This window comes from Dermacentor variabilis, chromosome 1 (genome assembly GCF_050947875.1).
Source record: "Dermacentor variabilis isolate Ectoservices chromosome 1, ASM5094787v1, whole genome shotgun sequence".
Taxonomy (NCBI): domain Eukaryota; kingdom Metazoa; phylum Arthropoda; class Arachnida; order Ixodida; family Ixodidae; genus Dermacentor; species Dermacentor variabilis.
Genome location: NC_134568.1, coordinates 90,294,718 through 90,319,516, shown reverse-complemented (window position 1 = coordinate 90,319,516; position 24,799 = coordinate 90,294,718). Strand labels below are relative to the sequence as shown.

Sequence of the window (24,799 nt, the reverse complement as noted above, 5' to 3'; positions counted from 1 at the left end):
CGCCCTCCGCTGCGATGGCCTTGTGATCTCGGCATTCTAAAATAAGTTCCTCTGTTAGAAGTCTTTGGTCAAATCACACTATCGCGATTTCAAGCGATCGTGTCTGTAAATTGTAGCTAGGACAGTTACAGAGAAGATGTTGAAGAATCTCCTCGCTACCACAGTCATCACACGAGGCGTCGTCAATCCGTCCGAGTCGGAATGCAAAGAACGTAGTGAAGGCCCCAGCGTAGGGGCCTTCACTACGTTCCTCCAATATGTCACTATTTTCCTCCAATATGTCATGGGATCACCACGTTAATTACGTCTCAAACAAAATAGCTCAAATCAGTGGCGCTATAGGTCGTTTAAAAAACATCCTACCTACACAAACTAAAATGCTGGTTTACAACTCAATCTTCAACTCGCATTTGAATTATTGCCAACTAGTTTGGGGTACCACAACCTTCACTAACCTTGAACGCATTCACCTAATCCAAAAAGGTATCTCCGGCATGTGTATAATACGTCATACCGACATCCAAGTGCAGCTTTATTTAGTCATTCTAGAGTAATTAAAGTACATAATCTCTATAAATATCGTCTCAGTGTCGTCTTTAAATCGGAAATTAGGAATAATATAACCAATCTCAAGAAATTAGCAGAACTAAAGAAAAAACGTTAAGCTATCCAACAAGACATGGCGAGGAATGGATAGTACCGACACCTCGACTTAAACTTGGACAAGAACGCCTTCACTATATTCTTCCATCTCTTCTTAATGGTTATAGTCTCATTAATTTTAATTTGTTTTCTTGTTCGCGCGAGGAGCTTCGTACTATGTGTTTAAATAACATGGCTTGAGTTTACTTGTGTGCACGTATTGCTGTTTCGTGTATCCTTCAGTGATTACTTCATATACTTATCTGTTTGTTTTTTGTACAAGTTCCAGTACTGCCTCCCTGCTGAATTTTAGGTTTGTAGACTTGTCAAGCTACCCTGGTGTAGCTTTTTTCTGCAACCCCTCCATCTGTACTGTAAGATGGGAAAATAAATTGAAATTGAAATTGAAATCTACCCATTTGGTTAACCTCCCTGCTTTTCCAATTTCTCCTGTCTCTCTCTCTACCCGGACTTAGTCGACGCGAAAATAGTTCGCTCTGCAACCTGAGAATAGGTATTGTTTTTACGAATGACTTTTTATTTCTAATGGGAATGGCGGACAGTGCCAGTTGTGACACATGTAGCACAGAAGAAACTCTAAAGCACCTGTTCGGCGACTTCCCGTCATATGAAGACAGAGAGAGGCCCTTAAGGTCGCTTTAGACCAACTCATGACGACACGTCCTCTGCAGAACAGGGGCTGAATTCATGAAGTTTTTCGTTCCTAAGCGATATTTGCAATTGTTCAGTCGTCTTTGCTAACAATATATCCATCACCATGATTGGCTAGAATTTACTCTTACGAGCCATTCTAGCGTAACACCTTTTCGTAATTACGGGTCCAGAAGATCCTGCGATCGGGCCCCGTCCGTCAGCCATCTGCAAGGCCACAGTAAGGTCCATCAATTTATGTCTACCTGTGACAAACTGAACGATGAACGCTTGGGAATGCTTGTGAAGGCTCCTGTAATTTCCTTTCGCGTTTAAGGAGTGAAGTGAAGGCTGTGGTTGATGTTCGTGAATACCAAGTTTGTGACACTCCGGGACAGAGTGAAAGTGTTCCTCCACAGAAAAAAACAAGCCGCAGGGGCACCGCTTGCTTTGCGCCACATTGTAAGTTCGGCTACCAACATATAAGCCACAGACGAAAATATCATTGGCTTCTATGAGCTGAGACCCACAACATTCCGAGAGACGTGAGCTTGTCCTTCGCCGTGCTGACAAAATCTTTTAACCGCGCCAGTCATGTGCCAGGGACACTTCAAGGAATGTCGTCCAGCGTATGACCGGCAGGAAGATTGTGCAAATTCTGATGGCGCATGTGCGGCTAACGAGTGACACTGTCGCTTCGATGCTACCCAACGCTATGGCTTATATATTGAAGAAAATTCCTAGAAAAAGAACAAGCAAGGCTTCGACGGGATCTCAGCCGTTGAAATATTATTGAAGAGACAGCGAACCAACCAAATAGGATGCCAATGAAAATGTCGCGTGCTCTACAGGTGAAGAATGAGCATTTGTAGACCAATGAAGAAAATGACCTGCTCAAATGCGGTCGACATATGATTCTGTGTGCGAAAAATTCAGCTTGAAGTGAAGCACACGGTTTACAACAAAACGACTGGCAGATGCTTTGCCGCCGGTATTTTCCCCTTTTCGCCAGCTCTTGCATTCATGAGTCATCGGTTGTGAGCAGCATAAAATCGAAAATACAAGCAGCATCATCAAGATAATATATTGTTCGCCTACACTTCTTAGTGAAGACCAAGAACTTGGCTCCTGAGTGTACTGCAGAAAAGAAAAAGCACCTTCAGCTATACGCTACATGCATTGGGAGCGCTGTCATGCAGTGCAGTGTTTCATTTAAAGCTGTAGTTGCAGTAAAAGCCTGGTGCTGCTGGTTTGCGTGTGTGACCGAAGAATTACCTAAATAACTATTGCATTCGAACATATACGTATTACGATCATCACGAGTCCAAACTTATTTTTCATGCTACAAGCTACTCCCCTCATCATACATCATCGAACAACGTAAGAATTAGTTTTTTTTATCACGAACAAGTTTATTGGTATTGTCAAAAATATGGTTAAATTATATTGCAAGCCTGTCTCGTTTATAATAGCTGCCCCAATACGGCCAAAGAAATTGAACCGAAAAATTTTAGTTGTACGAATATCTCTATTTATGCCATTGTGTGTTGCACACCTTCAAGCCAAATAATTTCTCCTCAGCATTACATGGTATAGTAACACACCCTGCACGAAGTGAAGTTCGCATACAGCCCCTACATACCATGTATCGGTTCCGCAAAGCAGGCTTGCGCCTTTGTCGCTTTAGAACTGATGAAGGGCTATTTCGTCTATGTAGAATTTGTCCTTCTCCTCATAGACGAAAGTTTAACGTGTTTACCGAACTAAACAGCGCTAATAGGTTTTATGTTTTTGCACCTCAAACGGGCAAACAAACACAGGACGGAAAAGGCAAGTACGTTACCTTCGCAAGTGGCAGAGTTCTGCTGCATTCAGCAACTGTCTATGATTTTATTGTGAAGGCGGTTTTCAGTGTGAATACTATGCTAAATGTGCCGCAGTTCCAGTCTAATGCGGCCGCAGAAGCACACGACGCGCACTATACTTGTGACAGGCCTCCGACCGCAGCGCCGTGTTGGTCGTCACGAGGCGGAGAAGAGCTGAACGACGCTTCCCGCCGGGCGAATGGCACACCTTCCCATCAAGCGACGGTACCGCCGGTGTCATTTGTCATCCTCATCCTGAGTGAGCCCGTCCCACAGCGTCATGCACCCAACGTAATGCATTCTCTCCGTCTTTCTGTTTTGCTGCGATAATTTGTTGCGTACCTCATGGTTGCGAGATTCTGACGTCAAGTTTGCCTCTCTCTGTGCGCCTGAAACAAACTTCGGAGAAGGATAGTGCTTCCGACATTAATAAGTGTGCGCGTAAACACTTTCCCGCCGCGAAGAGGTTGCGTTAAGAAGGACACGTGTGGGTGATGCATTGACGCCAGCTGTGAACTCTGTGTGGGCTCCGGACCATCGGCATTTAGATGTGTGGGGAACAGCAGGGGCATCGTTATTGGAAGGGAAAATGTTTTAGTCTGTAATAACCCAAATGTGATTTCTTGGCTCTTCGTTAGGTTTAGGTGTGGTGCACGGAGTGTTCTTCTACTGAGCTTGTAGGGTGGTGTAATTTCTCACAGCAAGACAGCTTCATATGCTTCCTCGCAAAAATAAACAAGCGTTCTGAAGCTCTCCGGCGTCTCAATTGACGGATGCGTAACCTGGGTAATACTTGTTGGAGGGTTAGTTGGTGCATGTTTCCAGAAGAGGGTTATAGCGCCGAAAAAACACAACACACAGCAAGCGAGATGGGACAGGCGCAACTTCCAACTGTTTATTCACCGCGTATGCGAATGAATATAAGGACAAGAAAAGATTGGTAGCAAGAACCACACATGCGCACGAGGTTTTTAGAAAAAGCGGATAAAGATAGGTGAGGTACACACGTATCTCACGCACGTGTATCTAAAAACGCAGTTTCATTCTTATAAATGGAGATAGATGGGGCGCTAACACACTCGCTACAGTTTCTTTCAATATAGAAGGCCTCCAACAGTTCACGGGCTGTCTGGTCCTTACTTCTGTTTAAAACCTTTGCTTCTTTCAGCCTTGCCACACACTTAATCTTCCTTTCTTCTCCGCAGGCTTTACAATGATGCGGCAGATGATAACCAGTGCCATTTATTAAATCCCGATTATGTTCCGCTAATCGGTCGTTAATACAACGGCCGGTTTGTCCGATGTACTTCTTTCCGCATGTGAGAGGTATCTGATATACGACTCCCACGGCACATTTAACAAGCGGAGCTGCATGTCTCTTCTTACAGTCAGTTTTGTTTACCTTGTTGGGATCAGTTTTAACGCACAGGCCAGCCAGTTTCTTTGGGGCGGAAAAAACCACAGGAACCTTATATTTTGTCGCCACATGCTTCAAATTGTGCGCTACCTTATGGGTGTACGGGATGACGACCGGTCTACTTTTGCTTTTGGGGACGTCATCTTGGTCGCCCTTCTTTGTACTTTCTTTTTTCAATTTTCGCAGCAAGGCTTCAGCTACTCCGGTTAAGATCGAGGTTGGAAAGCCTGCTTTTTCCAACTTCCGAATCTGGGTGTGAAAGCTTTCCTCTGCCTTATGGCAACAAGATTTCTTCAGCGACGCTTCCAGGCACATCTGAGCAATGGCGCGTTTTACTGTCTTTGAATGGGATGAATCATAGGGCATTAGTTCTTTTTGTGCGCGAGGGCGATACATCCAGCAAAAGCTTTGGTCATTAAGGGTGATGTCAATGTCTAAAAACTGCAATCTGTTGCCTTGGGCAAGCTCGTGGGTGAAGTCCAAACCTTTTCCAAGTAGTTTAAAACCAGATAAAACTTCTTCCACTATTTATGGGTAAGATGAGAAAACCTGTTTCCTACAAATAATTAAAAAATCGTCAACATATCTAAATGCTTTCAGCACTTTGGCTTCGTCGAAAGTATCCGCCAGTGACCTGTCCATCTGCGCGAGAAATATGTTACATAGCACTGGAGCTACGCAGGAACCAATGCAAATTCCTTTTTTCTGAACAAACAGCTGGTCTTCAAATAATACCACCGTGCAAGACAAGTAGTACTCTAACATTGCCAAGAAATTCGCAACAGAAACACCGGCAGAGTTCTGGAAGGGAATCGCCCGATTCTTTTCAATGCACGACTGTACAGCGGCTAACAGCTCAGTCTGGGGTAGAATAGAACAGATCAACAGCGTCAATGGAAAACATATAGCCTGAAGACTTATTGTCATTCAAAAATTTAACAACATCAAGAGAGTTCCTGCAAGAAAATGGGTCTTCGACATCTAATCCCTTAAGTTGCCTTAACAGGAAACCACTAACATTGCTCTGCCAAGCCCCTCTTTCACTCACGATACATCTGAATGGTATTCCTTCCTTATGTGTTTTCGCCGTGAAAAACACGTGTAAGCTATTTCCTTTACAAGGCCGAATACCTTTAGCAATTCTGTCCAAGCCAATACTTTCACACAGAGAAACCGCATTAGATTTTAGCTTACCCAGATTAACCACAGTCTTCCGGAAATTCCTGTGCACAGCTTCATGAACCTTCTCGTTGAACATACCAGACGGAATGATGACGAATCCGCCTTGCTTGTCCGCTTGAGTGAGTCGCAGCTTCTGCTCGGCGAAGAACTTGACGACTCTTTTGGTGGTCGACTCATGTCCAGCTCCGTTGATGGGCGCGGTCCTGTTGAGGCTGTCCACGCCGTCTAGCAAGCACCTTTCCTGGTCCTCTGGGTCAGCTTTACCGGCAATCCTTCGATTCAAGGAAAGAAGCTCATGCCCTGGAATCCTAGGCTCGATGCTGTACTTCGGGCCCTTCCTAAGGGCAGCAACTACATCATCCGGGATACTAGTACCCCCCAGAACCCTGAGTGTCATGCTGCTGTCTTGGTTTCTTCTTTCAACACATTTTGATAATACCGGCAATATCTTTTTCCACAGGAATTCACTAGTTTGGGCGGCGAGCCGCCTGCACGACTGAAGTTTCACGCCTGCAATGTTCGCAGAGTTCTGGGAAAAACATATCCATTGCAGCCAATCGTGCAGAAGACGTACCTGACGCCACAGTTCCGAGCGTAAAATTCTGCATATCCTTTTGACGTGGCCAAGTGAAGGTCTGGTAGAACCAAACAGGCACGAAATCTCGTGTGGGACTAGGCTTTTCCTTATGCAGAATCCCATCTTCCTAGCGCGGCAGGAGATGAGGGCGATATGGCTGACTAACACTGAAAGAGGCGGTGGTATTGCAGAAGGAATACAAAGAAAGGGGCCCACTGTAGAAGAAAGGTAACTGAGTAATGCTTGTAATACCTATCTTATCCGCTTTTTGTAAAAACCTCGTGCGCATGTGTGGTTCTTGCTACCAATCTTTTCTTGTCCTTATATTCATTCGCATACGCGGTGAATAAACACTTGGAAGTTGCGCCTGTCCCGTCTCGCTTGCTGTGTGTTGTGTTTTTTCGGCGCTATAACTCTCTTATGCGTAACCTGGACCATTCGATATGGTTACTAATGCTAACGAGGCTTCTCAGGCTGCCAGGCAACACTGCTGCCCCACTTATGGCAGGGAGTGGCGTTTCCGAACGCCTATTCTTACAATAATGGAATGGCCGATAGTCCGACGTACGACGCCGGTACGCAGGAAGAAAGCGCTTGTGCACTTGTTTTCTGCTAACATTTCAAAGCTCACTCTCCACACAACTTTAAACCGGCTAGATTTCGGACTGGAAGCTGGAATCTGGAATCTAGGTAAAACATTCTCTGACGATTACGATAGTCCCGAATGCGAAATTTGAGCGCAGCTATACACGTGTTTTCATTTCGCGATATATTGGATGGCCCGGACAATCTGTCTAGTGCGGCACGCTGCAGACGGAACGAAGTATGGCGCGACTGCCTCGCGAAACTGGAGATCGCGCAAGCTAGCACGTGGGTGACGCGTGGGCGCGATTCACAGCAGCCGCCGCAGGCAGACCTCCCAGACGAAGCGCGCTACTCTGGTGCCATTTCGTAGCCATCGTCGCCGCACCACAGTTTTCTTCTAAAGCTTTCGTCATACCCTCCTGCTCTGCTTTCCGCCTCATGGTTCCGCTACACCCTCCTCCTCGACCTTCCTCCTCGCGTCTTATATCCCCCGCTGCGCTGCACGTTCACTCTTTCATCCGCTCGCCGCGAGAACGGGCACCCAAGCGCTGCGCTTTAAAAATACTCGGACCGTGACACCAAGTCCTTCACTGGCGCAAAAAGCTATTCGAGCATTCATGCAGTTGTTGAAGAGCACCGATTTTAGTGAATGCATAAAGTCCTCTTGTAGCTTGTCCTGCAAGCGCGCGGTACTCTCCTCTCTTAAACTTGCTTTCTATCTCTCTCGCTCTTGGATTAAGGCAACCGACTACTCTAACCATACTCAATTTTTTTAAGGCTTTCACAATAGTCAACTCGTTTCGAGGAATTTTATAGCTGTGTTCTAGAAGTAGAAGTTGCCGTTGTCTTGCAAGAGAGGATAATCTCCTTTGGACTACGGACCACACGGATGTATGTAACGGAGAAGTCGACAGCAAAACATGGCTTTTAGTGCACCGCACTGGCCCAATGTTTGACGAACACTTGTGGTGATATCCTCTACGTAACTCCCCGGTTGAGCTTTGACAGACAATTTACGCTCAAGGACACTTTACACAGAAGGCACCCTTGTGTCGAGAAAACAGAAGAAAGATACTTAAAAATTATCAGAGAAGAAGAAAGTGATAGTCACTCCTTAAGTGCTCTGTTTTAATTTTAATACACTGTTGGTAGTAGCAATACCGGCGAATACATAACGGCAAATGCAAACATATGTTGGCCTGATATCTTTTAGTGCAGTAATGTAGGAAACATCAAAAGAACAAGGGCCAGTATTCACAAAGAACCTTCTTGCGCTAGAAATTTCAATTAGAGCAGCAACTGCAGGCAACCGGAATGTTCGGCACATTAGCGGAGGGGGGCGGTGGGGAGGACCGATCAATGGCAAACAGCACCTACAAACGAAACATTAGTGAATTCGGGTCAGTTGGTTTCATTGCTAAGGTATGTGAGGTGACATCCAGACCCGAAAAAATAACGTTACAAAAGAAGTTGCAGAACACGGAAGTTGGATGTTCGCAGCATTAGATTGCGTTTCTAGATAATCTGTGGTCGGATTCGTAATACTATTAAAGATAAAGTACTGCGAGGCGTCCTAGGCGTCATCACCTGCCCCCGTGTGTATGCCCTTGCAGCCATTCAATTTTTTTCTTCATGTCTGCTTCACATTTTTTTCGGAATGGAACATGTATTACATTATAGAGAACTGTAGCACAACTGCTAATACAGATATAAACGAAGGCGAAAATACATGTTCTCGTATGCGCACTCTTAAATGCCATCAATCGGAAGGGAATTGAAAATGCACCGTATGAATCCACTGTATGCTGGCAACTCGGGTAGCATGGCACGCCAGGTAGGCCGCAGTGGCATCCCCTAAACTTGGACAGGGGACCCTGGGTACTATCGACGGCTATGTAACTTCATTGAGTTCCGCGGCTATATGTTCTGCCTGTTGTAGACCTCTGAAAAGTCCAGTAGAAAGCCAAGTTCTTGAAGGTTGTTGTCATCGTACAGGGACCGGCTCAATACAAAGTCCTGCACCAGACGCTGGTAGGAGTCCGAGATCATTCTGAGAGAAGCCTGGACCCGCAGGCGCTGGCGCCACTATCAGCTGGGAAAGCAGCTCCCCCTGCACCTCTTTGAAGCGAAGCAGTTGGCCGAAGATGGAACGCAGCTGGGATAGAATATCCCGTGATGCTGGCTCAGGCGCGGCCCTCGTGATTAGAACTGTCAGGATATCGTGAGCGTCGATGACTTGGTCCGAATTTTGAGTCTCTTCTACGAGCAATTCCAGCTTGGCCCAAACACAAACTATAAGCTCAGAAACTACGCAGTACTTGACCTGCGTCAAGCAGTGTCTCATCTCCGAGAGCAGAATGTGGCACTGATGAAGCGTGCATTCACTCTCAGTAGCATGTTGGTGGTTCTTGATGTCAACGTCGAGTGTTTGCTGCAACCAAGGTGCTGTGGCCCCATAGTCCACGTGTTTTGTCCTCCACATGTGGTTGAAGAGTCGCAGGCAGAACAACATGCAGTACGGCGTGAACACTATGTCAATGGGTTTAACTACGTGAAAGAAGTGTCTGATCACATCGCAAGTAATGTCGCCCTGTTTTATATCACGCACTTCTATCTCAAGCTGCTTCAGCATGTTGGAGTCCAGAACATGTGGGTCGGTTGTGTGCACAGCCTCGTCCAATGCTGCCTTCAGGGAGTGGTCACGCAGGAGCTGTCCAAGGTGGCTAAGATGCTCATCTAACACATCCATCAGGTGCGTTAGATGAGCCACTCCAAAGGAACACCTATCATTGTGGGGCGAAGCGCTTTCTCCTCCGCCGCCGTTTCGTCGGCCACGATCGCAGATGTCGGCGTGGTCGAAAGGCGTTCGCCGAAAACAGTAGAGCTCCTCGCCGAAGGCCGAAGTACCGCCGTGGACCCCTGGCTAGCGCTGGTACAGTAGAAGCCAAGAGTTTCCAGTGAACTGAGCAAGTAGTAAGACCCCAGCGCAGCGGTTACGACAGTCTCCTTTGCGTCTGCTGCCATGGACGCTTCTAGAGGACGGGAGTTGTGGACGACGCACAAGCGCCACCTTCCCATTCCGTACAGGGAGGAGGAAGGCTTGGCTTGGTGGTGACTGCGAGCGACGAGAAATGATCCTCTACTGCGGATGGAGAAACACGTACAGGGTTCGCCAAGAGCCGTTGCAGACCCGAAGAATGACTCGGCGACAGCCGCCGTCCAGGTCTTGCTTTCTCGCTCTGGTAAGCCCCTCTGAGACGACCAGTGGTGCGCTTCGCACTCCGTGTCGAAAGTATCTACACCTACCATGGCAGTGCCTCCCATGGTACAGGAGGCTTCCGGCAACGGGTGAAAGTCCAGAAGAATCGTCGATTGCCCTACTGTGAGTGTGAATTGATCACTCAGGTTGCCAGTGTTCCACAGTTTGCTAGGCAAAGGGCGCGCGCTATGCAGCACGAAAGGAAAACCGCAGCGCCCCCAAATAATTGAACGTAGTCAGAAAGCTTGCTTCTCTAGGGAAGAAGAGGACGTTGGTCGGCTGAACAGATTACTGACACCCTTGGAGCAGAAATTTCTGCACAATTGAAAAATTGACGTCCTGTTTACGATGTCGAATACCTATATTAAACCATTGTCTGCATCGATCTGGTCTGGCGCTCTCCACCTTGTGCTGATACTGTGGTGAGAGCGAAACATTAGAAAACTTCTGCCTGTCGTGTTGCCCTTTTTTATCATTAAGAAAACGTGCTTTATGAAGAAAAATCTCATGGTGCTGGATTAAGTATAACGATTCCCGACATTCTTTTTTTTTTCGGAGCCTTTTCTCTGAGACATTATCATGGGGATGTTGGTACAGTTATGAGACATATATAATTAAATCAGCACGACTTTCTCGTTGAATTCTTAAATTTTATCTGAATTTCTTGTTTTCAGCTATTAAACCTTTCTCAATAGGGCTTTTTTAAGACTAATATAATCATTTTTCATAAATACCTGATTCTTGGCCAATTCCCCATAGTTGGTATGAGTCACTGCCGAAGGCAAGCAAACAAGCAAACTGTGTTGCCTTTTTCAGTAAATAAATCCCTTTGTGAACGACGGTATGCAAGCATATACTCTTTACCTGTTTGCTGACAAGCCATTATGGAGGTTGAATGTCAAGAGCAGTTGGAAGCCATTTGTTTATGGTGATGGCATTGATTTTAGCATATCATATAGAGAAAGAAATATGCCCAACTTCCGTTGACGATGGCCTGCATGTGCTCTTTGCGTTAATGTGGATTTTTCTAGGAAGGTGCGTTCTCAATTTTCTTTGGAAATTATATTCCGTGTATGAAAACAGGCGTATCTTTCTCCTCCATTAGATTCCTAGCAATTGGAAAGTCAGCAGGCGATTGACGCCCTCTTGTTTCTAGTATGTTCTTCAAAACGCTAAAGCAATAGGAAGTATTAACATTGCACGCACTGTGGGAATTGGAGGGGGGGGGGAATGTTACACCCAGATAGCTGCGTTAGAGCATCGTTTCAATTACACAAAGCATCACCACGTGGACGAACGTGTCGGTCAGACTTGGGCGTGACCTCTTACTTCTGCTCTAGCCCAGTTGCCCTCGCAGATCTGCCACAGCTTTTGTGGAATAGTCTCGGCCAGCGCTCATCAAGGCGCCACTAGCTCTCTAAAGTCGGGCTACACTCGAGCTGCCCACCTGACTACCATCTGTGGAACTATAGACCGCACCATGGCTCCCTGTTTAGTTTCACCGAAAAAAAAAATGGATTATACGCGTACAATGCTCAGCAATATAGCGTAGAAGCGCGACACTCGGAGCGCATGGCTGCCGGCCCTTTTCTGCGCAGACCGTGGACTCTCGGGACACCGAGCTGATGCATCGTGGTATACAATGAAATCGAGAACCTTTGTGACGTATTGTGACTTCATTTCCTCCCACAGCGATCACCCAGCGCAAGAAACCGGCGGAAACCATGCGCTCCGAGTATCACGCTTTAATCACTGAGAACAACTTGTACACTTCAGGGGAGGAGGAGGAGGAGGAGGAAAAAACTTTATTCATGTCCTGTACAAGGTGTTGCCACCCGCCTGGCTAGTCCCATGTTGGGACCGGGAGGTCAAGCCTCCTAGCCCTATCACGGGCGTACTGTACACTTCACATGTTTATGTCACAAGGCAAACTCCCGAAGTAAAAAAAGAAGAAAAAAAATACGCAGTTTCCCTTTTAGTCGAGAATGTGTTGCCTTTATCCCAACATTTTCCCTCCTATAGACAGTGCAAGCGCACTGGGCGGTAAAAATGTGGGCGCAGTGCAAGCCGCGCAATAACCATTGAAACGTGGTGGCGTCCTTTCCATCCCTATACCTAGTCCTTGGAGCAAGATAGCCTTAGGTATTTCGTGGCAGAAAAACCGGCCTAACACATATTCATATTTTTTGTACTATACCGGTGACCACTTGCAGTCCAACTATCTTCTCTATTTCTAGGAAAGTTGCCAATGGTCGCGTTTACGGTAGTTACGCACTGACGCCGCAGGGTCTGGCCTGATGTAGCGAAATCAATGAAAACGTAAAGCGTCGAAAGTCACTAAAGTGGCGAAGAAACGTTTTTTAACACTGCTTCAAATTTGCACCCAGGCACCTAGCGCGCCATTTGTATTATTGCGGACTTCTGTTATATTGTTATATTCCGTTGAATCTTTTGCTTTACAGTGATAACAAGCGCGTCATTGATCATTAAAACCACCGTTGCTATAATCATGTTTGAACTGCGAATAATAGAATCTTCACACGCAGGCTGAAGAGGAAAGAATATCGCAGATTCGCCGTCCGAAATCGCTAAGCTCTGACAACGAGATGTTCTACAACATTATACGCAGTATGAATGGCGACTTTTCGCGCGGCATAAAGCACTGTGCACATTGGTAGATGTGCGTGAACTACCTTGACACCACAGTTCATGCGCATTCGCACTTTGTGTGTCCCCTGACAGGCCGATATGACGATATTTTAGTCAATGCCGACCACAAGCTCGATGCATGCAGAGAGAGAGAGAGAGAGAGAGAGTCAGAAAACGCGGGTAACAAGCCCGATTCGAGCGAGTGTCCAGCTCATTCTTCTATTTCCAGCTCTTGCTCGCTTGTGTGTACCTTCGCGAGGTGCTCTATATTACTAGGCTAGTTTGTGCGTTTGTTCATGTGCACCTAGCATTCGCATTACATCGTTTTTTTGGCCGCGGGTCCCGATGACGCCGCCAACGACGCTGGACAGCGCCTATAAGAGCTACGGCTGTAAAATTTGACCCACGGCGTCAGCACCAAACTCTCCGTAAATTAAACCCCTCAAACCCAACGTACATGTTTCGCTTCGTTCCTCCAAAGCGACAGACAGACGAAGCCCGCGCCCCGAGCGCGATGATGGAATAAGAAAGCAGGCACGCGCAAACGTGCGTGCAAACAAGCGTACTCGAAGAGCGGCTGGATAGTGGACAGCGAAGAAATCATATTGCGGAGAGAAAATTGAGGGACTCGTTCACGTCGCCGCACGAACAGGCGAAAGTGAGACGCTGTGCTAATGGGATTCATTCTCTGTCGCAGAAGTTTCCAGGCCAAAGTGCACGCGCCAGATTTCTCTCTCTCTCTCTCTGTCTCTCACACACGCACGTGTAGTAACATACGTCATGCTCTAGACGGGGAAACCGTTGCACACAAAAAATACAATAGCTCAGCTCGCCACATAACCTCAATATTCCGCCATCGGAAGGTGCCGAATTCCCAAACGTTTTCGTTCGCAGATGTTTTTTGCCATTGGCCAACCACATTTGCTAATAATGTGTCCTACTTCAGGATTGGCTGATATCAGCTGTTACAAAGGATTCTAGGATGCACTTTTTTTTTTAGAATATGGTCGTAGACGCGCATAACTGTAAGTTTGTGGAGTCGGCATATATGAGGAAACGCGCACTCCTGGAGGTTGCTATAATGAAATCAGGGGCCGAATTCACAAAGCTTTTTCTTGGTAAGTGCTATTTCCGATTGGCAGGCCGCCTTCGGTAATGATATATCTAGCATGACAGTTGGTTGGAATTTGCTCTTACAAAAAATTCTAACGTAAGAGCTTTTAGTGTATACGTGTCCAGTCGCTGTGTTTGCACAGATTTTTTTACGCAAATACTCTTCGCCATTGACCAGCCTCCTATGTTAATACTATGTCAAGCACGGCACTTAGCTCGCAAATATTCTCACGGAGAGTTGCAGCATAAGAACGTTTTTGGAAATACGAGATGCAGGTTGGCCAACATTAAAAGAAAACGCCACAAAACGAAGGACATTTGAAGTCACCACAATGAGTGTGTACATTCTCAAAAAACATGCGCGTAAAGGCAAAAAGAAATGTGAATAGTGTGGTAGTGAACAATAGGAGAGATGGGACTGGGCACGAGTAGCCGGAATAGAAAAGGAAAGTTGTACAGAGTAATTTTTTTTCTAGGCGCACAAGATTTTCTCAACTCTTTATATCGTTACTGCTCGTACAGGTTTCGAAGTGGTCTCGCAAGGAGGCTGCACAATTCGGAAGTCCGCAAACCTTGAGTGTTTCCGCAGAGTCCCTCAAACGACACGCCAGACGAAATTCGCAGCTGCGTCCAATCACGCCTCAGCGCCGCTGTCATCGCCGGCTCTCTTCACTCGGGCGTTTTTCATCTGCGCTGTTGCTTTTCGCGCGCCCATTGGACGAAACACCCGTCGCGGGTGAAGAACGCGGGGAGGCCAAACTACCCTTCTTGGCGGCTCTTTCCACTCGCCCGGCCATAAGAGCCAGGTGGGAAGGAACCGCTTATTTCCTCGCTGGTTTCCTTCGGGCGTCTCTCCTCTGCCAGTGCCTTCTGCAGAGGCGGCTCAGCTCGGATCAATATTGGGACGAGAGAGTAAGGCACGCCTGCGCTGGGCGTTATCGCTGCTCGCTGTGCAGCCAGCGCATGCGCTGAGGAGGAGAGGCCGGCGATCGCAGCGCCGCTCCGAGCGATTCAGTCAAACGTAAACAAAAGTGCTCGGAGGTTCTCGCTAGCAGATTCAACACGTAGCGGGCGACCCGTGCGCCAACCCTTGGCTGCTGGCAGCGCCAGGGAACGCCGCGACTCGCGTCTGACTACAGCGCGCCGTTCAAAGAAAACCTCGAGCCGGCTGGCTTCGGCGGCGCGCCTCGGACCCGGAGCCGATTCCTCGTCGCGCTCGTCGAACGCCAGAGCACGCCGACCGCGTGCGGCTGACTGCTCCGTCGGTGACGCCGCGAATAAAGGGACGTCGCCTGCTCGACACAAAGTTCGTCGCCTCGTGCCACCAGCTTTCGGCGCCGCTCGAGAAAGGTGAGCTGCAGTTGTCCTTTGCAAGCCGAGTTGTTGGAGCACGCGGTCTCCTGCTACGTGCACGCTTTGTGCGCCGCATTCAGCGTCGTTGCAAAGTTTTAGATTACTCGTGTCTGCGCTGTTGCGCACGGTGTGTGTGTGCTCTTAAGCTGTGTTGCGGGGACGCAGTCTTAGTATATGTACGAGGAAGTGTTCTACTCGTTCCACTTTGTTTCACAGTACATTTGTGCTGTTGTCCCCAAGTGACGCTCTCAATAAACAGAACGCAGACGATAGTCGAGCGGAAACTGAAAATCCGAAAGGAGTTTCGATACCCATGGAAACGGATGGTGTGGAGAAGTTGGAAGGAGTATTCGCAAGAATGTAATTTCTCGTCTTTTTCTGACACTGGCAGCTTATGCAACTGACGTAACCTATTTAAATTGTTTCATTCGCTGAGTGTGAGTACATGCGTTTTCAACGGTTACTGTGCGAAATACCTCATCGTAGCTCATCAGCGAAAAGAAGAAAAAGAAAATGCGACTCACTAAAACACTGCATGTCTCTCTCTAATTTCGGGCCCAGTAAAAAATTATGCTCTGAATTGATTGACTCATATTTCTTCTAAAACGCGCTATATCGTTCTCTACAAGGGACACTACATGACTTGGCAAATAGCGTAAGATTTTCCTTGTATTCTGTGTGTTGTCGGTACACATTCAAGTTGGTGGTGCAGTGTTCGTTTTTCTTTCGCTTGCGCCGGTTCTAGCGTGCCGTATTCGGAGCAAAATCACTCAAGTACACGCCCGCGCCCGCACTAGCACAAAGCACGACGCATATGCATATGCATGCAAGGAAGCGCAAGCATATACGCACACACAAGAAGAAATTTCAATGCGGAAGGAGTTATGCGTCGTTTGCTTCCTACAACTTTCTTTCCAAACAGTTGTATCGACAGTGGTATCACCAATGGCAGGCTGTTTATCTGGAAACACTTAAAGGCGTTCTAGAACGCCCGAATAAGGAGCGGCAGCTTCCGCGTTTATGCCTATGCTTTTATTCGAAAAACACGTTGTGGTTTTCTTTCTTGGGTCTTCCATCCAGTTCCATGCATTCAGGCTGGCTCTGTATCAAGAACGCGCCTAAATGAATCGGCTTCCCGTCAGTGTCTTTTTCAAGCAACATTTATACAGGGACGAAGATGCTGAACGCACTTCAGGAAGCCAGTGCGCCATGGTGCCTTGTCCTGGCATTTTCTCGCGTGCCGTTTACTCGCAGCTGCTGCGAAATGACATTTGCCTTTTGCTGACCAAATTATACTCGGCCCCATTTTTTATCTTTTTTTTCCTTTTTGTTTTCTTCGAACACCTGCTTCAGAGGCTTTGGTGATCACGGCTCTCGTTAGGCTGCGCTGCACGGCGTTCTGCTCCAACTTGGTTCGTGAAAATAGGCTTCTTTCAAAAAAGTTCGAGAATGTAACGCAGGCCGCGTTATATTGCGGTGCTTTTTTGAAAGCGTATAAAAACGGGCTTGTTTCTCAATTTGCATGCCTGTACAAGAGGCTGAGATATTTTGAGCAACAGGTGCATGACGCAGATACGTAGACCGTCATTATGGCGCCCCGAGCGCTGCATTCTGTTTCTATTTCTTCTTCTCTTTGTTTTTAAATATTTGCGCAAGCGCCTGATTAAGTTCACCAAGCCGCGTACGAAGACGTTACGAGGAAATTCACTTAGTTCGCGATTTCCTTTCTTTATTGCTTTCTTTTCTGCATGCTGGCCATATGAGGTGCCGCCCCCCCCCCCCCCCCCACAGAGCGCGAAAGAATAAAAAAGAAAAGCTAAATTGGTGCAAACGTAAAACAAAGCACACGAGTTTTGAAAGGAACGTATTTGGTCTTCGTGAAGCAACTCAAGGAAGGCAGTGGGCTAGAAGGTCTTTTCAGCTTGACCTGCTGTCAAATGCACCCAGTGCGACTAGGTACTGTTAATTAAACAGCAACACTTACTTAAAGACAGACATCTTTTACCAAGTGAATAAGATTTTTTTTTTCATTGAATCTGTAGTTGAAAAATAAAAAGTGGCAATGTGCGCGCATTTCCGGAATGGTAATCGCAGCTGAAGAACCATCATCTTCCGTTGCTCATCCATCGCGTGCATGGGCAGAATTTTCTTCATCAGCCTCTGCGGGGATGTCGTGGATGTCGTTGCGGGGATGTCGTGGTTCTGTTTTTAGCGTTACAGGATCGGTTATGGATCCTTGCGCGTATCATAAGCAACTTCTAATTTCGCCGAATTCTTTTCCAAAAACCGTGCCGGTCGACAATGCCGATAACATAGTCGGGGTTCCGCTCGGGCTAATGACGAATCACTCAGAGAGATAGAATAAAAATGGAATGGTTATTCTTGTGTGGATGACAATTTTTCCTTCCATGAAGTTTCCTCCACCATGCGGATTTCCCCAGAACTCGTATGTCAGAATCGGAGCACTCATCCGACCTAAGTGTATTTTTACAAAGCCGATCAAAGCAGTTACTCCGTCCGCGAAGCTATTACGAAAGTAAAAAATTCAGAACTGGCCAAAATATAAGGATGAAATAAAATAGGACAGGTACCTTCGAGGAACACTACGGGCAGAGGAGTAATTTCGCGTGTTGCAGCTCTACGTCACTTTGTGAAAGCGTTCGCGTTGGCTTCCTCATGATAATCTTTCATTTTTGTTTTGTCCATTTTCCTCTCTCCATGTGCGGAGTAGCAGGCCAGAGCACACCAGCAAAGACCGAAGTCTCTGCTTTCTTAGAATTAATTCTCTCGCTCTCTTGTTTTCAAGCACTCGTTATAAGATAAAAAGATCAAGTTATGTCAAAACGTTTGCCGAGCAATGGCGTATTTGCGAAAGTGCTTTAGAGAATTCGGCCCGACGAGCCGAATTCTCTAAAGGCTTCCTGTATGTGTGAGCTGTTTTTCCACTATTGTACAGTGCGTGTTTATGAACCGCTTTCTAGCGGATTTGCTGTGTGATCTGTGATGGTGGTGGTGGAAGCGATGTTAATCTGATATTATACGTGGTTGTAACCTTGCAGAGCTATACTGCTGGCATTTGCTTCGCCTACGACGAAGTTACAAGACATATATGTTTGCTACTGTTTGAGTAAGCTAACTGTTTGAGTCCGTGATCGTGTGGAATAGACGTGTAATTAGGGCAGTATTTTGTTTATATTCATTTTGTACCACAATACGTATCTACCCGATTGTAACGGGAGTTTTTTTTTCATGGTTTTAGTTGCGTAAATTCGACCCTCGCGTTACATTCGAATAACGGCAAATCTGACTATTTTAAGACAAATATCCCAAATCTTGTGGTTTTTGTCGTTATGTTGGCAACCTATACGTCTCGATCCAATCCGTAAATAAGTTGATCTGATCGAAGTTAAAGTTTGGTCTTTGTTGGAATCGACGTCATCTGCTTGTGACTGGTGTTATGGTTAAGACGTTGCAGTACCCTGTGGCCTTTCGCGCTTCGACTCAGTTCATTCGTGACGTTATGACGACGTAGCGTATTCGGTATGACGCCTGTTTCGAGAGGCGAGCAATTTTGATGGCCGAGAGGACGGAACGATTCGTGGATGACAAGACCAACGGGAGGCCTCTTTAAATGCAAGGCCGGGCAGAAGGGTTCTGTGCACTTCGTAGTGGCCTGGTAGCGTTCCCGAATGAAATGGTTTTGTGGCCTCATAAGAAGTACGTAACACTTATCGGGGACGCTTTCGGTGCCTAGTCAGGTGGAAATTTCGCGAAAGTGAAACTATCTCTGAAAGGGATCGCCTGAGAGAACTTGTTTCTGAACTGTGATTTCTTGAAGAAAGGTGCCGTTTCTTCTTTCTTTCATTTCGCGTTACATTCGCGGTTTTATTACTATTTTTTTTGTATTTGGCTTGACCGGAAAGTCGACCCTCGCGTTACAGTCGCGGTCGCGTTACGTTAGAGTAAGTACGCTAAATGCCACTAGCACGCAAGACATAGTCCTTACGTCTCTTCCCATTTCATCATCAAATTGAGTGACGTCCCACCTACATTATTGCCAGGATTGATCAGTCGGCGCTGCGCATACACATAATGGAAGACAATGGCATGACAAGAATAGCTTTATTATATCGATGACTCCGGGGCCAGAGTGCATGGCTAGTGTGCGCAAGCGTTGTAATGTTGCCACCGCACTGGCGGGAAAATGCGCCGTGCCGCGAAAACCACACGCAGGCTGCAAAACTCGCGACAGGAGACTAAGCCAGTCCATTGCACACGACAGGCAAGCAAGATGACAAAGACATGCGACTACATGGACAAGGCGAGCTAGCAGACGGATTGAAACGGATGTTCTCGTTTGTGAACAAATCGAGAGCTTTTACTCAGGATGATATCACGTATACGAGCCTGTTGGCGTCGCGACGTGTCAAGAAGGAACTTGAAAAGCCCGAACAGTCCCACGCTCTTGTTTTTTAATGTAGAATAGGTGGTTTAAGGGTCCTTTAACTCGCGATCACGAGCTGCTTAGGAATCTTGTTTATCATGTCTCACATTCGCTACGGCTTCTTGGTTGTTTTGTACAATAACATCGGAAGGGCACACACATTAGTTGTCCGGAGTGGTTAGACCAGAAAGTCGGCTCCTAAACCAAATCGTCTGTCCGGTTGTTTCTCAGACTTTCCTTTCTGGTTTAGACCAAGCTGGACATCAATCGTGTGCGTTAAAATAAGCATCTCTGGGTGTTCTTGCTCTCACTGATGAAGTCTGTCCTACACGTCTCTAGACGTCCAAGTATAAGAACCAAACAGCCGAAACAGTCTAGGGATGACAGAGAGCGCACGTGCGTGTCTGCCTGCATGGGCTGTTGAGGCAAAGGACGTATTTCGTCATAAGATAATCATACGCCAGAATAAGCTAATTCAGCGCCGCAACAGTACAACGTTTCTATTCCAGTTAGCGTCCGGAACCGATTACATTGCCCCTTTTCAGAAACTCGAGAGACGCCTTGCCACTGTTAAAATTAGGATCCGCCAGACAGTACACAAGGTCAAATACGAACGGAATGGAGCCGAACGAAAAAAAATGACAGGCAAGTAGTGCCAATGCAGTAGGCCTTGGAGCTTATTGGATATCGATGTACTGTGTCGTTGGCGGAAACACGCATTGTGCACATTGACGGTCTAATTATAAAGAGCAAATGGGCACATAGAACACCATAGCCAGGAGAGACAATAAAAATAGAAGACATAGAAGACAAAGACGGCCGTCTTTGAAAATATTATGTTTGCTATCATGACTGGCTGGTGCTTACTCTTACACACTGCTCTGGTATACGCAATTATTTGTGAAAATACGCTTTGTAGATTCCACAGCTCTTAATCGCGTGTAGATAATGAGAGCTGAGAGTGCGTTTTCGCCACTTTCTGAATGCCGTTGGTGCGAAGCAGGTCCCATGTCAGCACAGTGACCGTACAAGTGCGCCATCGGTATACTCGTGCTTCTCGTTATGCACTGGTTTACACATTTTACCTTGCTGAAGACTTCAACCTAAGGCACAAGGGAGCCTCAGCAGCCGCTAACCGTGAGACGAAGGTGATCGCTCATATAGCCTTGCTTAACTTTTCGCTTGCCGTGACGTAGTCAGTAGCGTCGATAGAAGGTTCCTGACCATCTGGAAGCACATGTTAGGACCGAAGCTGTCTCGAAATAGGGTCTTCCACTGGGCACTGCAAAAACGCTCCAATCGTATCACGTATGTGCTCAACTCAAGCATTTTGGTGGCTATAAATATGCTGTGCGGCTTCATAGCACCTGACAAAGCAGCCGTATAAGAATACTTAATGTCGAGTGAAGAAGTAGGTGAGCAAACAGCAAATGCCGAACACGATACACTGCAATTTACTGTTTCTTTTACGTGTTTATGGCAAAGGGGAGGAAAAGAAAGAAATTGGGTAAGTGGGAACCTATCGAAGGCAATAATATAGCTATTGCCCTAAAAAGTAATTCAATGCTATGAGCGATGGCTATGTATACCATCTTTGTCAGAAGAAACGGAAGTTCCTGACCGGAGCTGACTCCGGGACGGCTGGTCGCGTACTCACTGTTCGAATAAAAACTCTGGAGGGGAACACGAACTTTATTTTCGCCCTTGTCCTACCGATCTGTTCAACACCATGACTCAGCCAGATCTTGATAACATTGATGATAACAGTAGCTACACTTCTTTTTCATGTGAAACATTCTTTGCCTCCATCCAGGCACTTTGCGATATGTCGGTAAGTATATTTAGGTAAGTATGGGTGGGTATTTCCTCTATCACCCACTTCGTACCTCTGCAATAAAAAGGTATGTGTGACCGACAGTGCAACCAAACATCTGCCTTCAAGCACGGCAGCTTAATGATCTAATCAGTAGACCATGATCGCGCGCATACTCCTCTCGTGCCGAAGCCGACTAATTCTTTGAGACGTCTGGCGCGTGCGTCCTGTGCTAGTTTCTCGTGTTCTTTTTTCGTGACAGTTCGCGCTTTGAGACGCCGTGTTAGATTGCACCGCCTCAGGGATCGGCCCACATTCCCAGTTGCTTTCCTCGTAAGAACTACCGCTATGTAGAAACTGTTCCAACGCTGTACCACTTTCATGATCGGCCCAGGTGGAACAGGTTTTACTGTTTCATCGCCGGAGTGTAAATGCTATCGTCATTTTAACATACACCTCATCACATAGCCACAGGTACTTACGATTGTATAACACGTAGTCATTGATGACGTCGCAGTCCGCGTTTTTCTCGCTTGCGCTCATCAAGTACATATGCAGCACCAAACAATAGGCATGTCGTAACCTCGCGTCGAACGGTCGGAGTAGAAATCATGCCGTCGGCGTCACACGATCGTCTTCATCGTCGTCTTGCTGCTGTCGTCACGCACACGCTCGCGTCAGACACGTAGCCGTTCGTCTTACAGAAACACATTGGGCACTCCTGGTAATCCCAGGTAATCCTTTGCGTAATCCAAAATGATGCTGGGTAGCCAACTACCAGAAAAATGCTTTGCGTAACATCTGCTTCATTATTTAAAGGCTGTACAGTTGCCAAGCAATGAACACTCCCTAGACATGATATTTCAAACAAACTGCGCCACCGGTGAAATAAGGGTGTTTCGGGTGATGGTAAAAATTACTCGAACAGCACACCGACAACCCATATTCCCCACTTTTATTACCGCTGAGCGTAGAGTTCCAGAGTACACCGTCGTGCAGTTGGCCAACACTCGCGTCCCTCGCTCAACAGCAGCCCGCGCAGCTCATCAAAGACTATCCCACGGCAGTCTAGAATCGCGAAGCTGCGAAATGCAACCACGCCTTAGGGTCACGTGTGTCATATCGTCCACCCACTGGGGCCACATTTGCTAAACAGGAAAAAGCACCAGTAGCGGTAGCCTGCCTCTCGGGCTGCCATCGCTGAGACACACATTCTCTTGACACAGTGGTATCCCGTAGCAAACGAGAAGAAAGGGTGTTAATCGAGCTGCCCGATTTTTATTAGTCATATCATAAGAAGCCAACAAACACTGACACCAAGGACAACATAGGGAAAATTACCTGTGTGTAATAAATGAAGTAAAGAAGCGATCAATTAATAGAAATGAAAGTGGATGAAAAAACGACTTGCCGCAGATTGCTGCGGAAAGCTTCTTGGACATGCTTCTTGGAGATGAACCATGACATTACAGGGCTCGACTCAGATGTTAGAGTTTTAGAGTATATGGCGCGTGCAAACAAAGGTAGGGAAACAACATAGGGAAAATTACTTTTGTGTAATAAATGAAGTAAAGATACGATAAATTAATGGAAATGAAAGTGGATGAAAAAAACCACTTGCCGCAGGTTGCTGCGGAAAGCTTCTTGGAGATGAAGCTTCTTGGACATGCTTCTTGAAGATGAACCATGGCATTACAGGACTCGACTCAGATGTTAGAGCTTTAGAGTATATGGCGCGTGAAGGCTTAACGTACGTAAAGCCTTTACATTTGCTTGCACAAGCAAAATTTTCTAAAACTGTTACACTAAAGAAATGTTCTGCTCAATGCACGTATGCTTCTTTAATTACTGGATTTGTGTGCCTCGCATACACTATTACGTATATTTGGCTAGTTTAACGTATACGTAGTCTTTGCGTACACTGAGAAATAGCGCATTCAAACATGGTGGCACCAGTGACCCCGCTGTAATGTGGATTGTCGTGATAGGGGTGCGCTCTCGCTATTGTTTGTTGCCCATAAATGGCGAAGCGGCAAGCGATAATTATGAGAGGCTAGCGCTTCAAATTTCTGAGATTGGAAGGCTATGCACCTTCTTCGTTTTCCTGTGGTGCCCTCCGCCGCATGCCGATGGAAATTTTTGAAAGGGTGCCGGGGCTTTCGCCGGTTGATTTGTGTACCTGCACCAATGTTGAGTGCGCGTCGATTGTCACTTTCGTGGATCGCGATTCGTGGCTTCTCCGGGGCATGCAGCATGTAGTTCGCCGGAAGCCATGTAGCACTCACCGACTGCTCTTTTGAGCAGGCCTGAGTGCCCTGTTGTGCTAACAGTGCGGCCGATAAAGGCACGCTGAGTTCCGTCTGCCGACGCGGCTGTCTTAAGCTTTTTGTCGCTGATTTCTGCACTTGCACCTCGCCTTCTGTATTATTTTTACACATGCTTTAGAGTTTAGACATGTCGCATATTCAAGAAGTCTTCGAGCGCAGCTTTCCGCGTCGGATTTACCAAAGCGGTGCATCTGTTTGCATCGACATCTACAGCGACAGATCGCGGTTAGCGTCAAATAATAGGGAAAAGGTGCATTGCTGATACGAAATAATGTCAGAAGGACCCTGAGACGAGTCAGTATACGAGCTGCCGATCGACTTAAACAACGGCAACTGTTATCCAGTGGATACTTATATTACGGTCTGGTATTTTATTAGTAATTCTCGCTTTTCTTTAGCTTCATCATACTTACAGTTTGCCCGTGCCATAAAACATTATTAGTGAAAACTGTGCTCGCATAAGCTATCACTTATAGGCCAGGCCGTGTTGAACGCGGTTGCCATCGATGACACCGTTGGTATAGGTGGGCGAGGCGGTTGTTTATGCATGCTGCTGTACCGAATGCACTGCCTCTTATTTCCTGCTTGACGCAGAGGTAAACAGTGCATCTCTAGGATTAAGAGATGTGCCAGCATAACAACACGTAGACCCACCCATGAACTTAGCGAATGCGACCGGTAGCCTACGCCAACGGTGACGCGCAGATGTTGGCACAGTGCTGTGTCGCCGCTTGCCGCTTATTGTGTACGCGCCATGCTTAGTGAAGAACAGCTGGTTTCAAAGCGCTAAGGACAGAACTGAACTATGAAAGCACTTTCCTTTCATAGCGGGTGCACGAACCCGACGGCGCCAGGCCTAACCTTCGCTGAACAGGATTAACATTAGTTCACACTTCATGTGCACGGCTTGAGAGGGCTGAAG

The 24,799-nt window shown here is 46.8% G+C and overlaps 1 protein-coding gene across 4 annotated transcripts in view; it reads left to right on the top strand.

Moving 5' to 3' along the window:
* Positions 1-2,574: 2,574 nt before the first annotated feature.
* Positions 2,575-24,799, top strand: part of LOC142580275 (uncharacterized) — a 297,216-nt gene continuing 274,991 nt past the window's right edge. For 2 of the 4 annotated variants that reach the window (XM_075691137.1, XM_075691138.1), the window contains exon 1: positions 14,968-15,290. The gene's annotated coding sequence lies outside the window, so the exon portion shown is untranslated. Of the gene's footprint in view, positions 2,674-14,967; positions 15,291-24,799 lie in introns of those variants that run through there. The other 2 variants (XM_075691140.1, XM_075691139.1) reach the window with 2 other exon arrangements.